This window comes from Chrysemys picta, chromosome 5, assembly GCF_011386835.1.
Source record: "Chrysemys picta bellii isolate R12L10 chromosome 5, ASM1138683v2, whole genome shotgun sequence".
NCBI lineage: Eukaryota > Metazoa > Chordata > Testudines > Emydidae > Chrysemys > Chrysemys picta.
The window spans coordinates 116,059,881-116,080,464 of NC_088795.1; the positions used below are offsets into that span (position 1 = coordinate 116,059,881).

Below are 20,584 nucleotides of genomic sequence, written 5' to 3' on the forward strand. Positions count from 1 at the left end.
TTTCAAAATGAGAAGTCATTTCAAATAAAAAAAATGAAACTTTTTATTCAAAAAATGCTGAAATTAAACATTTCAAATTTTTGGAATTTAAGTTTTTATCCAACTGAAACAATTCACCAAAATCAACATATATCCATGAAATGTTTCAGTGTCACCAAATCTGCATTTTTCATCAAAAAAAATTTCAGTAAAAATTTTTTGCCCACCTCTAATTATGCTCATAATTATAATTGAAAGTCAATGGAACTTAGGCTTCTGTGTGCCAAAGTCACTTTTGAAAAATAGGAGTTAGGCCTTTTGAAAAATTTACCCATTTTCTCTAAGTGTGTTCTCTTAATCATAACATTAATGAAGAGATTTATATAGAAAAAAACCTGACTGACCAGGGGAGATACTGTTCTAACTTTCGGCAGTGAGCATCCAGTGTCACCACCTGATGTAAATGGTGTTACCCTGGATATATGCAGATTTAATTGAGGTAAGATTGTGGACGCTTGTCTCTAGAACATACTTCCCTCATCCTGCAAACTGCCTGCATTGTTACTATATCGTAAACAAATAGAAAGGGAAAAAAAGTAATGGTAGAGGTGGTTAGCAACCAGAATTTCCATTCTGTGTGAAATCAAAATCAAAACATTCTTGCAAAACTGCATGTTCCGATGGAAAACTGTTCTGTGGGAATTTTTTTGACCAGCTCTAAGTAACAATGTGATTTCATATAAAAAAAAAATGAAACCCTCTTTGCATTTCAAATCTCTCCTAAGGACCCACTGCTGCTCTTCCCTGTTTTCATCTAGTTCCCCTCCTATTGTCATCTTGAAGTCCATAGAAAAGGAGCCCTGTTCCAACAGGCCTAAAGGAAGCTGTAGCATTGGAGAGCGGCTGCAGGGGTTAGGACTGGGGAATGGGGATCAGGAAGTATCTTCCTGAGGGCCTTCTGAGAGCTGTGGGATACAAGAATCCCCCAATTGACCTTAGCTGGCTCATTGGGGATCCCTTTCCCACCTATGAACTTTTAAACTGTTTGGGGCCTGAGCCACCAGAAGTTTTTTATTTGTCAATAAAACTAATTTAGTTTGTCAGGGAGAAGCCCGAAGAGCCCAGCAAGGCTCTGGGTACACTTCCAAATGAGCCTAACTAGGCTTTTGAGCCATATGCCCCCAAGGCTCACAGAGGGGACTATGAGCTTTACAGGGGAAGTCAATGAACCATGTTTGGTGGTGCACAGGGGCCTTGATGAGCATCCTAAGGCTTTTGGGGAAGTCCTGATAAACCAGCTACAACTTGCAGTATGGGAGCCTCGGTGTTCTTTTAGGTTTAACCTTAATTTGGAATTTCCTGTTCTAATATTTGATTTTTATTTTAACTATCATTCTCCTAGAGATAACACTTTAGAGAGGAAGCAGCATGGTCCATGGATAGGGTACTGACCTGGGAATCAGGAGACCTATGTTCTATTTCCAGCTCAACTCCTGGGTAATTTGGGCAAGTCACTTCACCTCTGTTTCTGCTCCCACCATTTCTTTGTCTTTTCTCTTTAGATTTTAAGACCTTTGGAGCAGAAAGTGACTCTTCAGATGCATTTGTACAAAGGGATCCCAATCTTGCTGCTGTAATAAATATAATACAATATAATTAGTTCTTCAAAAATGACATGGATTCAAAACATTGATATGCTACTGCAATCTTAACCTCACCTTAAAGGTTTTTTGGTGTAGTAATAACTTAAATAAATTATACAATGCTATAGGGGCATCAACCAGAGTTGGCAACATATGGGACTTGAAAGAACTTTAGGAAATTTTAGAAGCAGCAAAGTACTTTAGTAGCAGTTAGCTTTTCAACATCTTGGATCAGAGAATCTGCAGTGGTTTGAGCATTGGCCTGCTAAATCCAGGGTTGTGAGTTCAACCCTTGAGGGGGCCACTTAGGGATCTGGGGCAAAATCAGTACTTGGTCCTGCTAGTGAAGGCAGGGGGCTGGACTCGATGACCTTTCAAGGTCCCTTCCAGTTCTAGGAGATAGGATATCTCCATTAATTTATTATAATTTATAAAGTTGGTAAAAATGTTGACAGAAAGGCTGGAAAGGCTGTCACTGAGTTCATCTCATAACACTAGTTCCAAATTATCCTCACCACTAACTCTATACTGAATATGCCTTTTGATAGTCTGAAGTCACATCCCCTTTGGTTGTGATCTTATCAGCTCTCACAATAAAATGCAGATGCAAACCTTGAAAGGGTGTCACTTCAAAGATCATTCCTACTGAGTTCACAGCAAGTCTATTATTAATTATTATTATTATTATTATATATTTGTATTGCTGTAGCACCTAGGGGGCATAATAATAGACTATGACCACATTGAGCTAAATGCTGTACAAACACAGAACAGAAAGATGGTCCCTGCGCCAAGAGGCTTAAAAAACTGGCTTTTGATAGTGCCGTGTGTGCACAAGAGGTCACATCATTGGTGCCATTCATAGAATTGCAATGGGGTAATCCGTAGAGTGAAATTTGAGGGGAAATGGCTGGTGAAGAGAAGGTGCATGGGAAGTTAGAATAGCCAATAAAAGTTGTCTCAATGAACAGAAGCCTTGTAGAAAGACTGGTCCTACCCCATAGTCCTTAGCTGCTGAATTTAGCATCTGCTTTGCAGGGGATAATATAGAAAACTTGGTATTTGAAAATAAATCACAAAAGAAAATTGATTTTTACCAGAAAAACAAACAAACACTGGCAATAGAAAATCAATGCTCAACTACTAGAAAACATTTGGAGCCCATCATGAGGTTGAAAATGGGGCTGGGGGAGCTGAAATTTACTGGATGTTGACAAAAATAAAGGGGCGGGGGCTTTTTTTGCTAATTTATTTTCCTGTTTTTCTATCAGCCTTAAAAATAATATTACCTTTGTTCAAAATTTTATGAGGAAAAAAAGTGGCACTTGTTTCCCCAGACAACCCATAACTGTATGTGTATACAAAAACCCTGCTGGCAAACCAAATCATGAGGGAAACTTGGCTATTATTGTATAATTATTTTGTTTTAATTTCAGAGGAAAGGAAACGGACTTGAAGCTGCCCAAAGGCCACCCAGACATCAAGCATAGTACAAACACTACTAGATTTACTTCTTCCAAGATTTTAGGAACAAACTAGCAAAGAGGAGACAGAAGTTTGGCAAAGTTAAGTCCCTGGCAAGCTGCGGCATAAAATATGCTTTATTGTATCTAGCCAAACAGTATGTTTTCAGGAACAATGAAATAATTATCCTCAGTTTCCCAGAAGAAAATGAAGATTTTAGTAGCTTTGCAGGCCATACATTTAAAAATTGTTCTAAAGGAACCTTCTAAAAATGCTTCCAAATAATTGAGGCACATGCCCGTCTCTTATCAAGACTCTACATTTCTAGGACCTCGATTAAGCTCTGTGTTCCTACCCAGCAAAGCATTTCAGTACCTGCTCGACCTTAAGAACACATGTAAAGCTTATTCACTTAAGTATATCCTTACTGCCTGGCTCAGTTGGGGCCTACCAGATTAGACAAATTATTAACTGGCTTGTACAATGTCAACAGTTTCATTTCCCAAACAATAGACCCTTATGCCACTGCACAGAGACCCATCAACGTCAGAAGAGTCTGCTCAAGCAGAGCTGATTTCAGGATTGGGATCTTAGATCGAAAACCCTTCAGAACAGGGACTGTGAATGTGGACAGCCCTTAGCACATAGTGGGCCCTACACAAATGCAGATAATAAAAATATTAAACTTTTATACTATATCATTCTTATTTCCTGATTTCTCCTCCCACCCCCTGAAATTTCTCTCTGTCTCTCATTTTTGCAGGGAACAGTTAATTTCCATCACTGTTATTCACTTCATAGGCACTTAAGTAACATTTCAGTACCAATAGATTCTCTGTACCACAGTATTTAAAACTTCTGCTATTTCACTTTTACAATTCCATGCACTTCCTTTCTTTATTTTTCTCTTCTATTAGATATTCTTCTCAATTCAGCTTCCCACCGAGAAACGATTCCAGGCAGAATTACAAACAGAATTTTTAGCCCCAGGAACACTGAGCTCACTTCCATGGTTGGCTCAACAATGCCTCATTATTTTTCTAAAATTCCTTAGGTACTGTTGTTTAGAAAACACTGTGAAGTAGGTTGCATTTAAAAATACAGAGCCAGCTGTAAATGCAAATTATCCAATTCCTCCAGCTCCTACCACCAGACTCCAACCATTCCTGGAGTAGAAGGTTTATTTATCTACATATTGAAATAATTTTAAAAACAGGTTTCGTGGGGGTTTTTGTTTGTTTGTTTGTTTGATGATTGTGACCTGGCCACATCCACAGGTAACAGGCAAAACAAAAAACTAGAGGAGGGGAGGAAAAAAAAAAATCTATATACTATGTCTTGCCCCCTGAAGGCACACTCCTCTCTGCACAGTGTTTTTCCTCTCTAGCCCAGTGCACAGAGCAATTGGGACCAACATCTTCCTTGGCCTGTTCCCAGACATGGAACATTTTAGAAGCTGTGGGGGATTATTTTTAAAGAAAAACATTAATGTGAAATATTAATAAATAAAGGAATGTGGGTTCAAACACATGCTTCTTGTCATATAAACAAGCTGTTACATGATCACAGTTTAAAACAATAATGTTTCATCATCTGTAATATAGGCCTAAGGAACTTCTGAGACACTGGGAGATAGATATACTCTACCTACCTATAGGTCTGTCAACTTATTACTTTATTTTAGTGCCTAACAACATGGTACCTCAATGCTACACAAAATTAAGAATAATAAAATCCCATAATGCAAAGTAGTTTCTCTCCATTCTTCCAAGGAAGAGTGGTAAAAGTGTGACTCTGCAGTAATACTGTGGTATAGTATATAGCAGCCATCCACATGGGGTCTGATCAAAAGCCATATAAGCCAATGAGAGTCTTTCCGTGACTTCAATGGGCTTTGGGTCAGGTCCTAAATCAGAATTTCAGAAAAATGTCTTGCGATGTTTGAAACCATTTGTGTTGGTTCTTTTAGAAGTTCTAACCACCCAAGAAAGGAACAAAGTTACAATACCTAAGTTACAATACCCAGAAGCTCTAATAATTGTTTGAAATATATATTAAAGAAATGGGTATCATCCACATTAGGCCCGTGCACATTGTGGTGAAATGAGTTTTTTACTTGAATTTGGCCTATGATCACCCTCCCTCCAGTAACATTGTTCATTGTATCAAATCAGAGATTCTCCTTCTGCAGGCTCATTCTTGAAAGACATCCGCTCACAGAGTCATCTTCCTTTCAAACACCCCAGTCCTTCCATTGTTTAGCTCTCAAAAACTTCATTCTATGGGCCACCAGGAATGATTCCATGGACTCTACTCTGAAAAGCAGTGTTTGAAATAATGGGTTGCATTACATTTACTTCTTATGCTGTTGCAACCCACTGGATAGCATGTGTTTCAGGTCCCCACCTTGGTGCCTGATACACAGCGGTTATGAGTTTGTTATAGTATCTGCAAGGGAGCTTTAGTTCAAGCTTGAGCAGTTCATGCTTTTAACAGTGGAATCCCCTAGTTCAGTCTCTGGTGTGTCAGCCAAGCTGGCAGCCATCACACCCTAATTAGCACCATGTGTTATATCCTACCCTCCATGGCAAAACACACTAGAGAAAAACAAATGTTTCCATGAAAGGAGAGGTCTCTGGGGACAACGGAGGGGTCACCTGGTGCAGCTTCCATGCTCTGAAGACCGATCCATGGAGGAAGAAAGTTCCATCCTCATAGTGTGCTGCCCCTACACAGTGTTGTCTCATCTTCCTCTCTCCTCTGGTGGCATCTCTCTCTTAGGAAGAGGTGTTCTCACATCATTACCCCTCATGTAAATCCAAATGCAGGTTCCCCATGAGAAAGTACAGCAGAGGGAGGTTGCAAGAATTGAAAGTGGACACAACTCTCCCTTTAGAGACACCTTGTAATGGGGCCTACCTGCAGTGTGCTGCTGAATTCAAAATGTCTCACCAGAGCTTTGTGTGCATTGAGAATCAAGGGCTATGAGAATAATACAACAGGTGCCTCAAGGTAGAATTTGGCCCAGCTAGTGAAAAGTCCCTTGATTTCATAAGCTCTAAGTTTGCTCACAACATTTTAAAGAGAAAAATCACCCTACTTTAAAAAAAAAACGAAAAACTAAACAACCAAATATTAAAGTTCAAACCACTACTGTGTCCCACACACAAGATGCTGACCTAAATTACCATGTTGGGTTTTACTGCTGAAGAGCTTGGCGTCAGCTGTTTTGTTGAGTGCTTTTGTTAAGGCAGCCATTTACAGCTCCTCATACTAGTAAATCTTCAAAAATTTGAACTCACCTCTAGCTGACTAAGAATGTATACTCAGACTATTATCACCTGTTAGTTTTAATTTTGATCTTTGTAGCTGTCTGTGTAAAACTGAAATCACCATGTGCACAGCTAATACAGGGTTATAATATGCTGAATCAGCAGTAGGAGAAGTGACAAATACCTACATTTACAGGAGGTATTATTTAAAAATATTGCAGATTTTACAGAGGACCCAGAAAGTCTATAGGAGTTAAGGATGATTAGCACCTCATGGGATGATGTCCATCAGGCAAAATTCCCACTGATCTCAATGGGAGACTTGCCTGAGTGAGGACGGAAGGAATTTGCCCAGTGGCTAATGTGATTTTTTTTAACAGAAGTAAATTAGTAAATATGCTAAGGAATCTAAACTAAATTATTATCTGAGCCTTTTGAATGTTTTTATTTCTAATGGAACAAAATGTAACAAGGTTTTTGCACATGCCATTGCTGGGCTTTTGTGCTTTATTTATTATTATTATTATTATTTATTTCTATTGTATTCTAAAAGCTAACAATCTAAATATAAAACAAGAAATGACCTGTGGCTACAGACAGACAGATGGAGGAGCACAAGGAAATAATATTGGTCAGATTCCACGCTTATTCCAACCTCAGCAGGGTGCAGGCTAGGGTGTCACAGGGAGCAGAAACTGGCACCATGTGATTACTCTGCAGTATGGGATTTAATTAGCTGAAAAAAGAAAAAACGAAAGAAGGTTAGCTGCTGAGATGTCTCCTTATAGTTTTCATGGGAGGCAATGTTAACTTTGTTCAGTTCTTTAAAAGTTTCCAAAACATCTTTTATCTGAATTATTGCTGTGGACCAACTTCTAGGCTCATTGAAATCTATGGGAGTTTTGGATCCTGTAAGAAATGCTATTTCTGAATACAACATTTTGACTAGCTTGTTTCCTACAGCCTACATCAATAATTACCTGACAATAATAAACAGCTCTGTACAAATCAAGATTTAATGTATTTTGGATGTGACTTTGAATTAGGGAGCTGAGATTTGCTTGTACTCACATATAGGTGCTTATATACTGAAATAGGGGGCCTGCATCTCACAAAACAAGACAGCTCCAGGATCCAGACAGATATCACTGGAAGCCAGGGCCATCTTTAGCATCTCGTAATCCCACTCACCCCTCCACCAGTCACACTATCCAGATACCCCTTTAAGGAGATGGATTCAACAGCATGGAAGATTCAACAGCCTGTAGGAGAAAGGTGAGTATGCTAATGCTGAATAAGTTAGCATTATCTTACTCCCATGAAGTTCCATGCAGCAAGTGGGAGGTGATGCTGGCACACCCCTAACGTGATTCCTTCTCACATATGAATCCTTAAACCCCACAGAAGGGTATCAGTGAGATTGGTAGAAAAGGAGAATGATGCCATAGAAGTAGATCACTTTCTATGAGCAAGATCTGATGAAGCCCTACACCCTCCGTTTGTGGAAACTGAAATTACAATGTGAGGCCTCATAGCATTCACCACAACCAGATTACAGCTAAACTGTAAGACAGTAGACCCTTCTGAGATGTTAGCAGCTAAAATCTCAGCAGATTCCATCCTCTCATAGTTCCTAATGCTGACAAGTCGGTGCATGCACCAGCTCCACCGAGCAACTGAGTATAATCCATCCCCTCACAACTCATGTGTTCTTGGACTGCGCATGTGCCATCCCTCAGAAAAACTAAGTATGCTCTCTCCAGCTCAATGCTAAAAGGATGAATTTGGACTTTCTCTGTAATAGTTGTTCCTGGCCAGGGTGGGACCAGGCACCAGAAATCAGAGCAGGATACACTCAAAGATCCCTTTGCTGGCAGCTTGGAGAAGGAAGTAATCTGTTCAAATGCAGAGGGGACAAACCCTGTGCAGGAGATGGGACAAGAAGTTTGGTGAGTCTGGGACAGGATGGTGGGTTGAGAAAGAAACTGACTGGCAAGGCAAAGAGACTGGCACTTGAGGCGGGAGCAGGGAGAGGAAAGGCTGGAACTGTTTGGTTAAAGAGAGTGGGATCAGAAGCCAGGGGTGGGGGGCATGGACTGGGATTTGGATCCAGGAAGGGAAACAGTGTTGGTGGTGGACTTGGAGCCACTTGACTGGTGGGGAACACAGACTGGATGAAGAGATGGGGAGTTGAGGGGGAGAGAAGGGAGACAGATCTGACAAGAAGGAGAACTGGGAATGACTGGCAAAAGAGAGTGGGGAGGTTGTGGCAAGCAGCCAGGAAGGGTGTGCGGGGGGAAGGAAATTGATACTGGATGAGAAGACCTAGGAAGAAGACAAGGACTGGAAGCTAGTGGGTCATGGGGGTGGGGAAGGAAGAGACAAACCTGACAAGAATCCTAAAAGGGGAAACTGGAGCTGACTGGGCAAGGAGACTGAGGAAAAGAAGTTGGAGAGGGAACTGGGGTTGGCTGGGAAAGGAGACTGGGACTGGGATTGGAAGGTTGAAGAGTACAGAGTGGGATTGGATAGGCAAGGAGAATGGGCCAAGGAGCCATAGGTGGGGAAGAGAGACAGGTCAGGGACAGGACCAGGGGCAGATTGGGCAAACAGGACAGAAGGGGTCTATCTGGGGGGAGGGGCATGAATAAGCAGAAATGACTGTACCATTAGAGTACACCCCGCTCCAGAGTCTGGAATGGAAGCGGGGGTGCGTCATGCTTCTTTCGGTGGCATGTACTGTATGTACCGGTGTAGCCCCCCACCCCCTGAGCACATATATAAATAGCAATGGAGATAGTGAGACACTGCTTAGGCGAGTAGAGTAAAGACATGCCTGAAGGTTGTGGGTATGTACTCAAGCACATACTCTACATGACTCTCTATTTACCTAAACTGTGTCTCCCTGTCTACGCTGCTATTTTTAGCTGGAAAAGTCTCCAACAGCGGGGAAAGGCTTTGTCCTTTCCCTGCTTCAAGGAAAGATCCCAGCAACAGGGAAAGGCTGGCAGAGCCGCCCCCTTGCTCATAGAGCCATTCCCCTGCTGTAGGGAAAGACTCTGGCAGCGGGAAAGTCTCAACCTTGCTGCAGGGGAAGGATCCAGCAGTGGGGAGCTGCTGAAGTCTTTCACCACTGTCTGGCCTCTGCCAGAGTCTTTCGCTGATGCTTATAACTACACACCTCAGTGTGGACATGGTGTGCTTTTCACAGAAGTGTCTAGTATATAGACACACAATATACACCGCCAAAAGTGGTGTGCAATTCCTGAGTCTCACCATTCTTCTGCTGTCAGCAAATATCAGTGAAACCTACTGGCAAAGAGTCTCATATTCCTCTTCAGTGCTAGTCCACATAGAGGACAATAGCCTACTACTGCTATCAGTTAGTCCATTCACTTAAATGGCAGAAGTCTGTGTGGTGGAGCTGGCACACGATGGAATTTGTTTTTTCACTTTGCTTTTTTTTTAAAAAACTAGAAAATTACACACAAAAACTACATTAAAAGGAACATAATTAAGGTTGTGGAATTAAGCACTCAAAATTTGGGAAACTTAATTCAGGCATTTCCTATCTGTAATGAGGTAATACTGCTCCCTCCCTACATGGGGGTGTTCTAAAGATTAAAGAATTAATTGTGAAGCACTCAGTGACTAGAAAGATGGGCCCCTTAATAAAATCCATGAGGAAAATTAGTTCTGTCTTCGGGTGAGTAAATAAGGCCTGGGCCACAAGTTGAACAATGAGGAGAAAATATATTGAATAGCTGTTCATTAAGTGAGCACCATCCATCCCGTGCATTGAATGAAGCAGGGGTTTTGTGGAAAAATAACATGATAATATAATTGAAGATCAGATCATAATGCATATGCACAAAGAGGCCAAATGAATGTTACACAGGCAACCTTAATTCTGGCATGTCCTAATTTTTGAGGGTGTGTGTGTGTGTGATGTATCTTTATATATTGTTTTGGATAAATCATGACCGAGGAACAAGATTGTAGCTGGCTGACCATTCAAAAGGCAGTTTCATTAACCAAAAAGTTTTTTCAGATGTGTTTCAGGAAGTATGTCCAACCTCAGATATGAAGCTTAAATTAGAAACAGTGCACTTAAGCATAAAATATTGGTGTCCCTATGGTCACAGGTATGTAACATTTTACATTATATTTTATATTATGTATTTACAGTACAATATGTTGTTGTTTTTTTAAAACTGGGCTATTTTACTTTTGTCTGAATTGCTTTTGATTAATCCTGTGAAACTGGTCAAGACCAATGTAACCACTTTGGATTGTGCTCTCGTTTCTGGATAAATTGCCACAAGTCCAGTGTGCAAATACTGTCAATTTATATGGTTTATTTAGCAATTAAAGCTCTTAAGATTAAAACTTCTGAAAAGAAATCACAGTTATTCGTACTACATAGTGTTATATGTGTTTAATAAGATGGCCAGCGTAGCTACACAAACCTATGATGTTTAAGGTGACTTAAAGGATGTTAAGAAATAAAATGTACTTTGAACTTTTAAAACTTCTTTCTGAGGACTGAAAGTCAAGACATTTGAAAATATCTAATCAGGCTAAAATGTGTGCCCTTGTCTCAAAAACACATAAAAAACCCAAAGAAGAATTTAAAAGTGGACTAGCACATAGGGGCAGGTATTAAACCATTTAGACTGGTTGGAGCCCCAGAGTGGGAAACTATTTGTATGCACATGCCAATAACCATTTGATCTTTGGGAACTGGTGTGCAGGGGGACTTTATGGGAAGGAACTGCAAAGGCTGGAAAGGGAATATACATATATTGCAAAGCAGGGGGGATGAGAGTTTGAAAGGTAGAGAGGACCTGAAGGTAGAAAGCAGTTGGAATTGCTGATATAATTTCTGTCTTTTCTTCTGATTGTTGCCCCATTATCTCAGTCTTACTGGTAAAGTGTTTCAACCAGCCCACCCTCATATATGCCCTAGTCTTCATTAGACACTGGATAAATTGTCTCACCAAATCAGACGGTTTGGAAGAGACAGAAATATAGATCTAGTTTACATCAGCATAGTAAAGGCACTGCAACCAATATTCTGCACTGATCCTCTTAGCACTGAACAGGAGTGTGACAGAATATAACCCTGCAAGATGGCCCCTGCTTCTGAGAGAAAATCTGGGGCTAATGAGCAATTAATTGCTTGATGCTTCTCTCCAGGATCACGCTGCATGTACTTGAAATGATCATTAAACTTTTACAGTTTCTATTTTCCCCAATATCTAAGGTGTTGTCCCACTGCCTTCTTATTAAAATAAGCCAAGTGTGGTTTTGATTTTCACCAATCCTAGTCTGGGCAAAGATGGCACTTTTAGTCATTAACAGTGAGTTAGAGGTATCAGTATTACAGTCTATGGCAGCGGTTCTTAAACTGTGGGTCGCGAGTTTCTTTTAATGGGGTCTCCAGGGCCGGTGTTAGACTCCCTGCTGCCAGGGGCGGAAGCTGAAGACTGTGCCCCGCTGCCAGGGACTGAAGCCAACACATGAGCAACTTGGCCCCCCGTGGAATGGGACCACGGGCAATTGCCCTGCTTACCACCCCCTAATTCCAGCCCTGATTCTAGACTCTAGAATCCAGAGTAATACAGGACACGGGGGTTGTGCAGTAATTTGTGTTGTCAGAAGTAGGTCACAGTGCAATGAAGTTTGAGAACCCCTGATCTATGGGACTAGTCCAAACTTCCTTCATGTGAATGGGAGTTTCCATTGAGTTCAATGGGCTTGCCTAAGTCCGAACTGTCAGCACACAAACACATATTTCCCTGTGGACAGTGTCTATGCCATTTAATAACATGAATTAGGTAGGGATGATCATATAACATACAAGGGGTTAACCCATAAATGACTTGTACTGTAATATATCAAAACTAATAATCAGAAAGGCATGTTTCGCTCATGCAAGGTATATTCTGTTTTGTATTATTCTTGGTTCGCAAACATATGGGTCATATTTTCAAACATTTTCCAGACCTAGCTGAATTAAAATAAAATATCATTATTATTATTATTGCTGTTTACCCAGCTCTAAGATTTCCTTTCTTAATCAGTACTAGAAACTTTCATCTGATTCAAGTCAGATTTCCTGGCAGCAAACTGTGCCGATCGCAAGTGCAGCCTCTGTAAGAATCCCATTGTTGAGTTAATTGGTTTGATATCAGTGGTATCTTGGTAAGCTTCCAGTTAAAATTATGGCTTTTGTGTTTGAGTAGATGTTTGTATCTCACATAGTTTTGAGCACTTTTGAGGAGTATGCCAGCTCTAATGCCATTAGGTAATTTTAAAATATGCACGTACTATGTGTGCAATACTTTGTGTGTTCATAATAACTATGAAATACATCCCTTAATTTATGTAACCATAAATAAATTAAGGATAGTGCATAGTATTCTCACATACCAGAAATTAAGCATCAAAGACTCATACTGTGGCCTTTGGAAAGAAATATCTGAAAATGTATCATCTAACGGAGAATACCTCTCTATATTGTAAGGGTAGGTTCTGATCTCACTTCCACCGGTGTCAATTAGAATTCGAATTGACACCAGTATACCAGACATCAGGATTTGACCCTAGATATCCTATTTTTAAAAAAAAAATCCATCATGCTATTGGATAGAATATGCACGAAAACACTGTTTGCCCTTATGCTGCCTGTGCTAGCTCTGTAGAAGCACTTCATGCATATAATTGCCAGAGCTGTGTTGACCTCATAACAGATGCTGAGGAACAAACAAAAAAACTAAACTGAGACAAAATAAATAAATTCCAAAGTTCATTAGGATTGATGTTTGTCAACGTAGGGAAATAAATGCTACTTTTTGGCTTCCAAGGAGGTATTACAAATAATAGGAGTGAAAAAAATATAAATAATCAAACTATCCGTGGAAATACACTTCATAAAAAGTCGACCTTCTAAATGTAACACTGTAATGCTAAAGACCATCTATTATCCACTCAATGAACAGATCATGTATATAGATGACTCCCTTTGGCGTTAACTGGAATTGTTGGTAAAACATATGTCCGCCACACAAAACCTGAATAGTAACAGCACAGGGGATGGCGGATGGAGTAGTTTTCACAGGCCAGGTCTACACTACCCCCCTAATTCGAACTAAGGTACGCAACTTCAGCTACGTGAATAACGTAGCTGAAGTTTGAAGTACCTTAGTTCGAACTTACCTTGGTCCACACTCGGCAGGCAGGCTCCCCCGTCGACTCCGCGGTACTCCTCTCGCCGAGCTGGAGTACCGCAGTCGACGGCGAGCACTTCCGGGTTCGACTTATCGCGTCCAGACTAGACGCGATAAGTCGAACCCAGAAGTTCGATTGCCAGCCGCCGAACTAGCGGGTAAGTGTAGCCAAGGCCACAGAGTATAACAGACTGGCGATCTGAGCAGTAGTACATAGGCCCTGTAGTGCATGAAAAAATGCAATTCACGAATACACTGGACATGGCCCTGCCTTTTCCTCATCCCACTCACCCTTTTGTACTACCACAAAGCAGGCCAACATGGAGCTAATATGTACAGACAGGAGATGTCTCTTCCTGCTCCTACGTCCATATTTTACTACATAGTTTACTGTATTTCGGCCCTTTCACAGCTCTGAAAAGGGAGGCCAGGATTTCACTCCATGTGCCAAATAAGGTTAAGTTTATTCTATAGTTCAGTTTATCTCCACCCCATAGTGGACTGTGTTATAAAAATGGTCTTATCATATTTAACTTTCTGTTGATTTTATCTAGTACTCACATACTAAAATAATTAAGTTGTTAGAAATTTGGATTTGTGATTTTGACATTTCATTCAGTGTTGCTGGATACCCGGAGTAGTATGAAGTGTGAGTAATTTCCCTGTATTGTCATGACTAGTAAGTGAATTGAGCATTATAAAGAAAGATAAGAGGTGTGGAAATGAAAGGTAAATAAAAAATACATTTGAACATGGGAGCTTTAGCTCTTTATCCCAAAATGAAAGAGAATAATTAAAAGCTGCAAGGACTCAATCTTAAATGAAAACCTCTCAAAATAGAAAAAACTAGTATGCAATCCAGTTGTGGAGCCTTAAAATCCCCCTGTCTGGCAGTGAGTAATATTGATTCCTGTTGAAATGACATTCCCTTCTTCAGAATAGCTTGAATTTTATGGCAGTACTGATCAGCTTAATAAAATCCAAGTAAGACTTACGCGGGTCCCATTGCTGCAGGGACATTTTCCTCTTAAAATTTACTTTGGAGATATTACGAGCTGAATCCTACAAGGTGCTGAGCAATTCCTGTGAAGAAATGAGTGCTCTCAATTCTTGTTACTTTAAATGGGAGCTTATCACGTTGCAAGATCAAGCCATATAGTTAATATACATTGCTTTGAGATGCAGACTGCTTAGAGGAATTTTAATACTGTACTAGCAAGCTCCACAGATTTACACAACTGTTGAATGTACAGTAGAACCTCAGAATTATGAACTCCTCTGGAATGGAGGTTGTTTGTAACTCCGAAATGTTTGTAACACTGAACAAAACATTATGGTTGTTCTTCCAAAAGTTTACAACTGGACATTGACTTAATACAGCTTTGAAACTTTACTATGCAGAAGAAAAATGGTGCTTTTAACCATCTTAATTTATCTGAAACAAGCACAGAAACCATTTCCTTACCTTGTCAAATTTTTTAAAACTTTCCCTTTGTTTTTTTTTAGTAGTTTACGTTTAACATAGTACTGTACAGTATTTGCTTTTTTTGTCTTTGCTAACTGATTGTGTATTTCCAGTTCCAAATGAGGTGTGTGGTTGACTGGTCAGTTCGTAACTCTGGTGTTCGTAACTCTGAGGTTCTACTGTATCAGCTACTTATTTTAAGAACTTGTCTTCACTACCGTGCTACCTCAGAGCCACTGCATTGACGCAGAGGCACTGACATAGCGCGGCTGATGAGGATGTGCTACGTTAACAAGACAACACTCCCCCTTTGATGTAATTACTTCACCTCAAAAAGAGGTGAAAGCTATGTCAACAGGAGAGTGATGCAGACACTGCTTTAAGTGGATGTAACTTATGTCAGTGACGGGGGTGATTTTTTCACACCCCGAGCAACGTAAGTTACATCAACTTAAGCGATAGTGTAGACAAGCCTTAAGATACTTGACTACCTATTGTGCTATATTCATTTCACTTACTGGAGACTTCTATATGCAATGTATATCTGTGTGTAGTCACATCACATTCATCAGTGTGTATTTATTCCCCATGCTGGAGAACATGCATGTTACATATTGGTGTAGGGGGCAAATCAGTAGCCAGACCAACATCCTAAAAAGATTCTTTATACAAAATAAAGACTTTCTTGGCAATGGTTACTTGTTTGGCATTCTGTGCACATTCTCATATCAACGCAGGAAACTGTTCCTTTGAATGGAAAGTTCCCTTTGGCTTTAGACGGGAGATAAACATCCGTGCTCATACCTTTAGATTTGTCAGCAGTTTCTGACACAGCTGAACATGTGGGGTTACTGATTCAGCTGAGCCTTAGCAGGAGTGGAGAGACTGACACTTAGGTGATTCTAATACTTCCTTTCAGAAAGATTCACAGAAGAATGAATGCTTTTCTGCCTCATGAGCACTCTTTTTGGAGCCCTTCAAGGATTCCCCATCCTTGTCAACATTTATACGAGACTTCTGGTTCTACTAGTCTTGTATACTATAAATACTCAAGGCATGCCGCAGGTTACATCATCTTCACACTGAACACTTACTCAGTGCCCCAGTGAAATCAGCAACTGGCTGAAACTACATTGAGGCAAGTTGGAGCTAATGTTGGAGAGTAGGAGATATGCTTTGAAGAACTGACCTATACCACACCACTTTCATTCAAAGGCATCTACTCTCTGATCACAGTCTTGGGACCACTCTGGGCTCTTCATTGCTTTTGGATAGTCAAATGGTTCTAGTAGCCAAAAATACAACCATCTTTGGCGGGGCAGGAGGCTTCACCCCTTCCACTCCAATGCAGATATGGCCACCTGTGCATCATCTCAAGAATCAATGACTGGAATGCTCTATACCTGTTTGAGAATGCTATTATGGAGATCCAGATGGTACAAGATGCAGGAGCTGTCATTTAGCTAACACAGGGCAATGAGAAGTCATCACCCAGTGTTCCTCTCTTCACTGCCCCCCTAGCCAATGCAAGATCCAATTTAAGGCCCTAATCTTAATCTTCAAACCATTTGGGCCCAGCTATGCAAACTTTACACAAGCCAATGAGGAAAAGCCAAACAAGGTGAATAATAGTGACACAGCTCAGTTCTGAATTCACTGGGCTTGACTATCTCAGAAACCATCCCTCTGTCCATGAACTTGACCTAGCACAACAGTTCCCTTCCACAGGAGCACGAGAGTTCATCATGCCTCGGGTGTGTCACAAGTACAAGGGACTTCTCAGCAGCTACCTAACAGTTATGGAACCCTCTTCTGCAAAATGTTAGAACACCCTCACATGGGACCACTTTTGGAACAAATTGTGAGACCCATCTCTTCCTGTTAGCATTCCCACAGCTTCCCAGGAATGGTAAGAAGGAGGGGCAGGAGGAGGATGGAGAAAAGAAAGAAAAAAATCAGTATCTATTTACTTGGGCAAGGAAGAAAATACAGTCTTCATACTTAGGGCCCCTAACTAAAGCCCATTGAAGTCAATGGCAGAATTCCCACTGACTTCAATGAATTTTGGTTCAGGCCTCAATTTTTTTATTTATTTATTTATTTATTTATTGTAATTACAATTCTGTCCAGATACCACAGTGATGGGCATGATTTTCTATGTCACACACATTGCACTATGTATAATATGACTTCCAACTAGTTACATAAAATAACTACAATAAAGCACCTGTTTGAGAGCCATAAATAGGGCTGGCTGACAGTTATGGTTTTGCTTAAATTAATTTTTAGCAAAGTATTTGCTAGCCATGGACAATTTTGATTTTTCATAAAAAAAATGAATACCTCAAAACCAAAAACTTCATTTTTGGGGGCCAAAACCATTAATATTTCAATTTAGAAATGCACTCATGGTAACATATGCTCTCATTCTCCTCTATTCTAATCTATATAGATTTTACAGTGTTCATCAGCGTAATATCTGGGTGTCTTCCCATAGTGCATTAACCAGCGTGACTACACAATCTGTCACATATTGTTTGTTCTCTTATCCTCACCCACAAGAAGCATGTGCAGTGAAGAGTCTTGTTTTGGTAGGGTTTTGTTTTGTTTTTTTATATCTATATCTGTTCCTGTTGTTTATATTGGAGAAGGCAATGCAGTGGCATTACCCAACTGGACTGCATATCTTCTATGACAGGGGTGGGCAAACAATGGCCCGGGGCCACATCTGGCCTTTCAGATGTTTTAATCTAGCCCTCGAGCTCCCGCTGGGGTGCAGGGTCCAGGGCTTGCCCCACTGCACGTGTGCCGTGGCTCCTCATGGCTTCCGGAAGCAGCGGCATGTCCCTGCTCCAGCTCCTACGTGTAGGGGCAGCCAGGGGGCTCCACACGTTGCCCCCGCCCCAAGTGCTGCCTCCGCAGCTCCATTGACCGGAAACTGTGGTCAATGGGAGCTACAGGGACAGTGCCTGTGGACGGGGCAACATGCAGAGCCGCCTGGCCGTGCCTCCGCGTAGGAGCCAAAGGGGGGATATGCCGCTGCTTCCGGGAGCTGCTTGAGGTAAGTGCCGCCTGGAGACTGCACCTCTGGCCCCCTCCCAAGCCCCAACCCCCAGCCCTGATCCCCCTTCCACCCTCTGAACCCCTCATCCCCAACCCCACCCCAGAGCCCACATCCCCATCTGGAGCCCCCACCCCACCCACCCTAACCCGCTGCTCCAGCCCAGAGCCTCCTCCTGCACCCTGAACTCCTCATTTCTGGCCCCACCCCAGAGTCTGCACCCCCAGCTGGAGCCCTCACCCCTTCCTACACCCCAACCCCCAATTTTGTGAGCATTCATGAATGCCCACCATACAATTTCCATACCCACATGTGGCCCTTGCGCCAAAAAGTTTGCTCACCCCTGTTCTATGAGGTACTGTAGCCAGGGACTCTCATGATGAACTGCCTTCCCTCCCCAAAAAGCCCAAATTTTCTGTGGAAAATTTTTTTTTTCAAGCAGCTCTGGATAAAAACAATATCTGTTTTTCCCCTATATTGGTTTTAAAACAACTGTGAAGATAAGGCAAAATATTTCCTAGTTAAGCACATGCAGACAAATTCTCCTCTCACACACTGCTAGAGAAATCTATTGAGATCCCATGTCACTTGAGAGCAGAATTAATTCATTTTTCCCCCAGTGTAGTCATTTCTTTTGAGAACAAAGTGATTAAAATATTTAGACATATCTTAAAACAATTCTATAAACCCTTTGATCAGGCAGAGAAGGTAGGAGAAAGTTTAAGTTCAGCGGATAATCATTTTTTTTTTCTTAAACTGAAAAAAATATCTGGCAAAAGAAGTTCGTCCCTTTCATGTTAAGACTTATAGCTGCTCTTTGAACAGCAGACACTGGGGTAGAATTGTTAAATGCAACACAAAAGAGGTAAGAGCTGTGTGCTTACTTTTCTCTCTATTCAAGGGAGACTCAGAGAAGGCAAATAATGGGTATTCACTGGTCAAAGCTCATACTGCTGATTGGTGGCTGGGCCTGTGGCAACACTTTACAGGAAATCAGACAACATTCTCCAAAGGAGATTTCTCAGTATTGCTTATACTGAAGAAATAACACTGAAACCCATTCAGCTTTGTAAAGCGTCTAGCAATGGTGCACAGAATTTGCTTCATAGGAAACAGCATCTCAGCACTTTGCTGCGTCAGATCACACACATCTTAAGGTAAACCTACATGAATAACTCTTGCTTCTGCCTAAGCTCACTTGCTTTTGAACAAGCTTCTACTCCAAACATGCATTTTAAACATGGGAATGATTTATGGTACCTGGCCTGTTCCTTCCCTGACAAACTTCTCATGCTACTTGAGGCAAAAAAGATTGTACGGTGTGTAAATGCTAGCTGTGCTTAGTCTGCCATAGTCAAAAACCGCCAGGCTTCAGCATTTTAAAATCATTCTCAGTCCCTTCTTCAACTGGACAATCAATGTAACCACTTCCAATCAATTGAAATATTAGACCGTTTTTGTTAAGTTCTCTGCGTGTGTCGTTTTTCATTGCTAATTTATATTTCTTTGTAAAGCGATGTGTTAAAAGAGGACTGTATTGTAAAGTTAAATTGAGCTACCCCACATAAGGATTTTATTAAATCAACAAACAGCTTTACTTAAAAATGTTGGTGGGAGGCTCCTATCAGTTATATACTAATATATTCATATTGTTAATACGTTGCTTCTGGTTGCATTGCTAGCAAGTGGAAGAATTAAATGAACATGTTACTAAAATAAATTAAGCATTGTGCTAATTATGCCAGAAACAAATTAGAAACAGATCGGGTTCATTTCAGTCAGAGAAACAAGTTCTACAGCTTGTCTCTCCTGCATGTGACTATTTTCTGTTGTTGTGAGAAGAAATTTCTACACCATGTGGCAATTGATAGAATATATATGTTTTTTCCACTATCTAAAAGTAATCCTTCTCCTACTACATACTACCATCTGTGACTTGATACGGTAGAACTTTCCTATATGAGATATAAAAGGGCAATAGTGGCTGGGTCAAATACTATGCTGACTTATATTCCATGCACCTTGATCGGAGTCAAAGCCTGTGAAAGATTTTCTGTGTCAGGCATATAGTACTGCTAAATACAACTTCCAACTCTTTCCATTAAAAAAATATATATGCCAGGCAATGGAGCTGAATGGGTCCATATAAAATTTTACCCACTGCCTCTACGCTGTTGTCATCTCTAATTAATAGTCAGGCTGCTTTTAGGCATGTTATTTTAGTTGTTACTGTGGGCTCTGATGTTAAAAACAGGGTTGAAGATAGTTATTTGAAGGCAACCGAGGGACAGATTATTTAGTCTGTCCGTGGCCAGACTTCTCATTGAGGTCACTGGGAGTGGGTATGAATAAGGACTCCTTGAGGATTTGGCACTGCTGTGTACTGGAGTTGCAAGAGAGTGGTTTATTTGGCAAAGAGTAAGGATATTTGAGATTATCCCTCCAATCAAATTTCAAGGGCATTAAAA

The 20,584-nt window shown here is 40.9% G+C and overlaps 2 protein-coding genes across 12 annotated transcripts in view; one reads left to right on the top strand and one right to left on the bottom strand.

Moving 5' to 3' along the window:
- Positions 1-20,584, bottom strand: part of ZNF518B (zinc finger protein 518B) — a 429,620-nt gene that overhangs the window by 148,387 nt on the left and 260,649 nt on the right. For all 11 annotated transcript variants that reach the window (XR_010601552.1, XR_010601561.1, XR_010601567.1 and 8 more), the window contains one exon: positions 1,432-1,610. The gene's annotated coding sequence lies outside the window, so the exon portion shown is untranslated. The remainder of the gene's footprint in view (positions 1-1,431; positions 1,611-20,584) is intronic.
- Positions 18,985-20,584, top strand: part of LOC135972110 (cytokine-dependent hematopoietic cell linker-like) — a 74,336-nt gene continuing 72,736 nt past the window's right edge. Inside the window, exon 1 of the mRNA XM_065598517.1 lies at positions 18,985-19,273. The gene's annotated coding sequence lies outside the window, so the exon portion shown is untranslated. The remainder of the gene's footprint in view (positions 19,274-20,584) is intronic.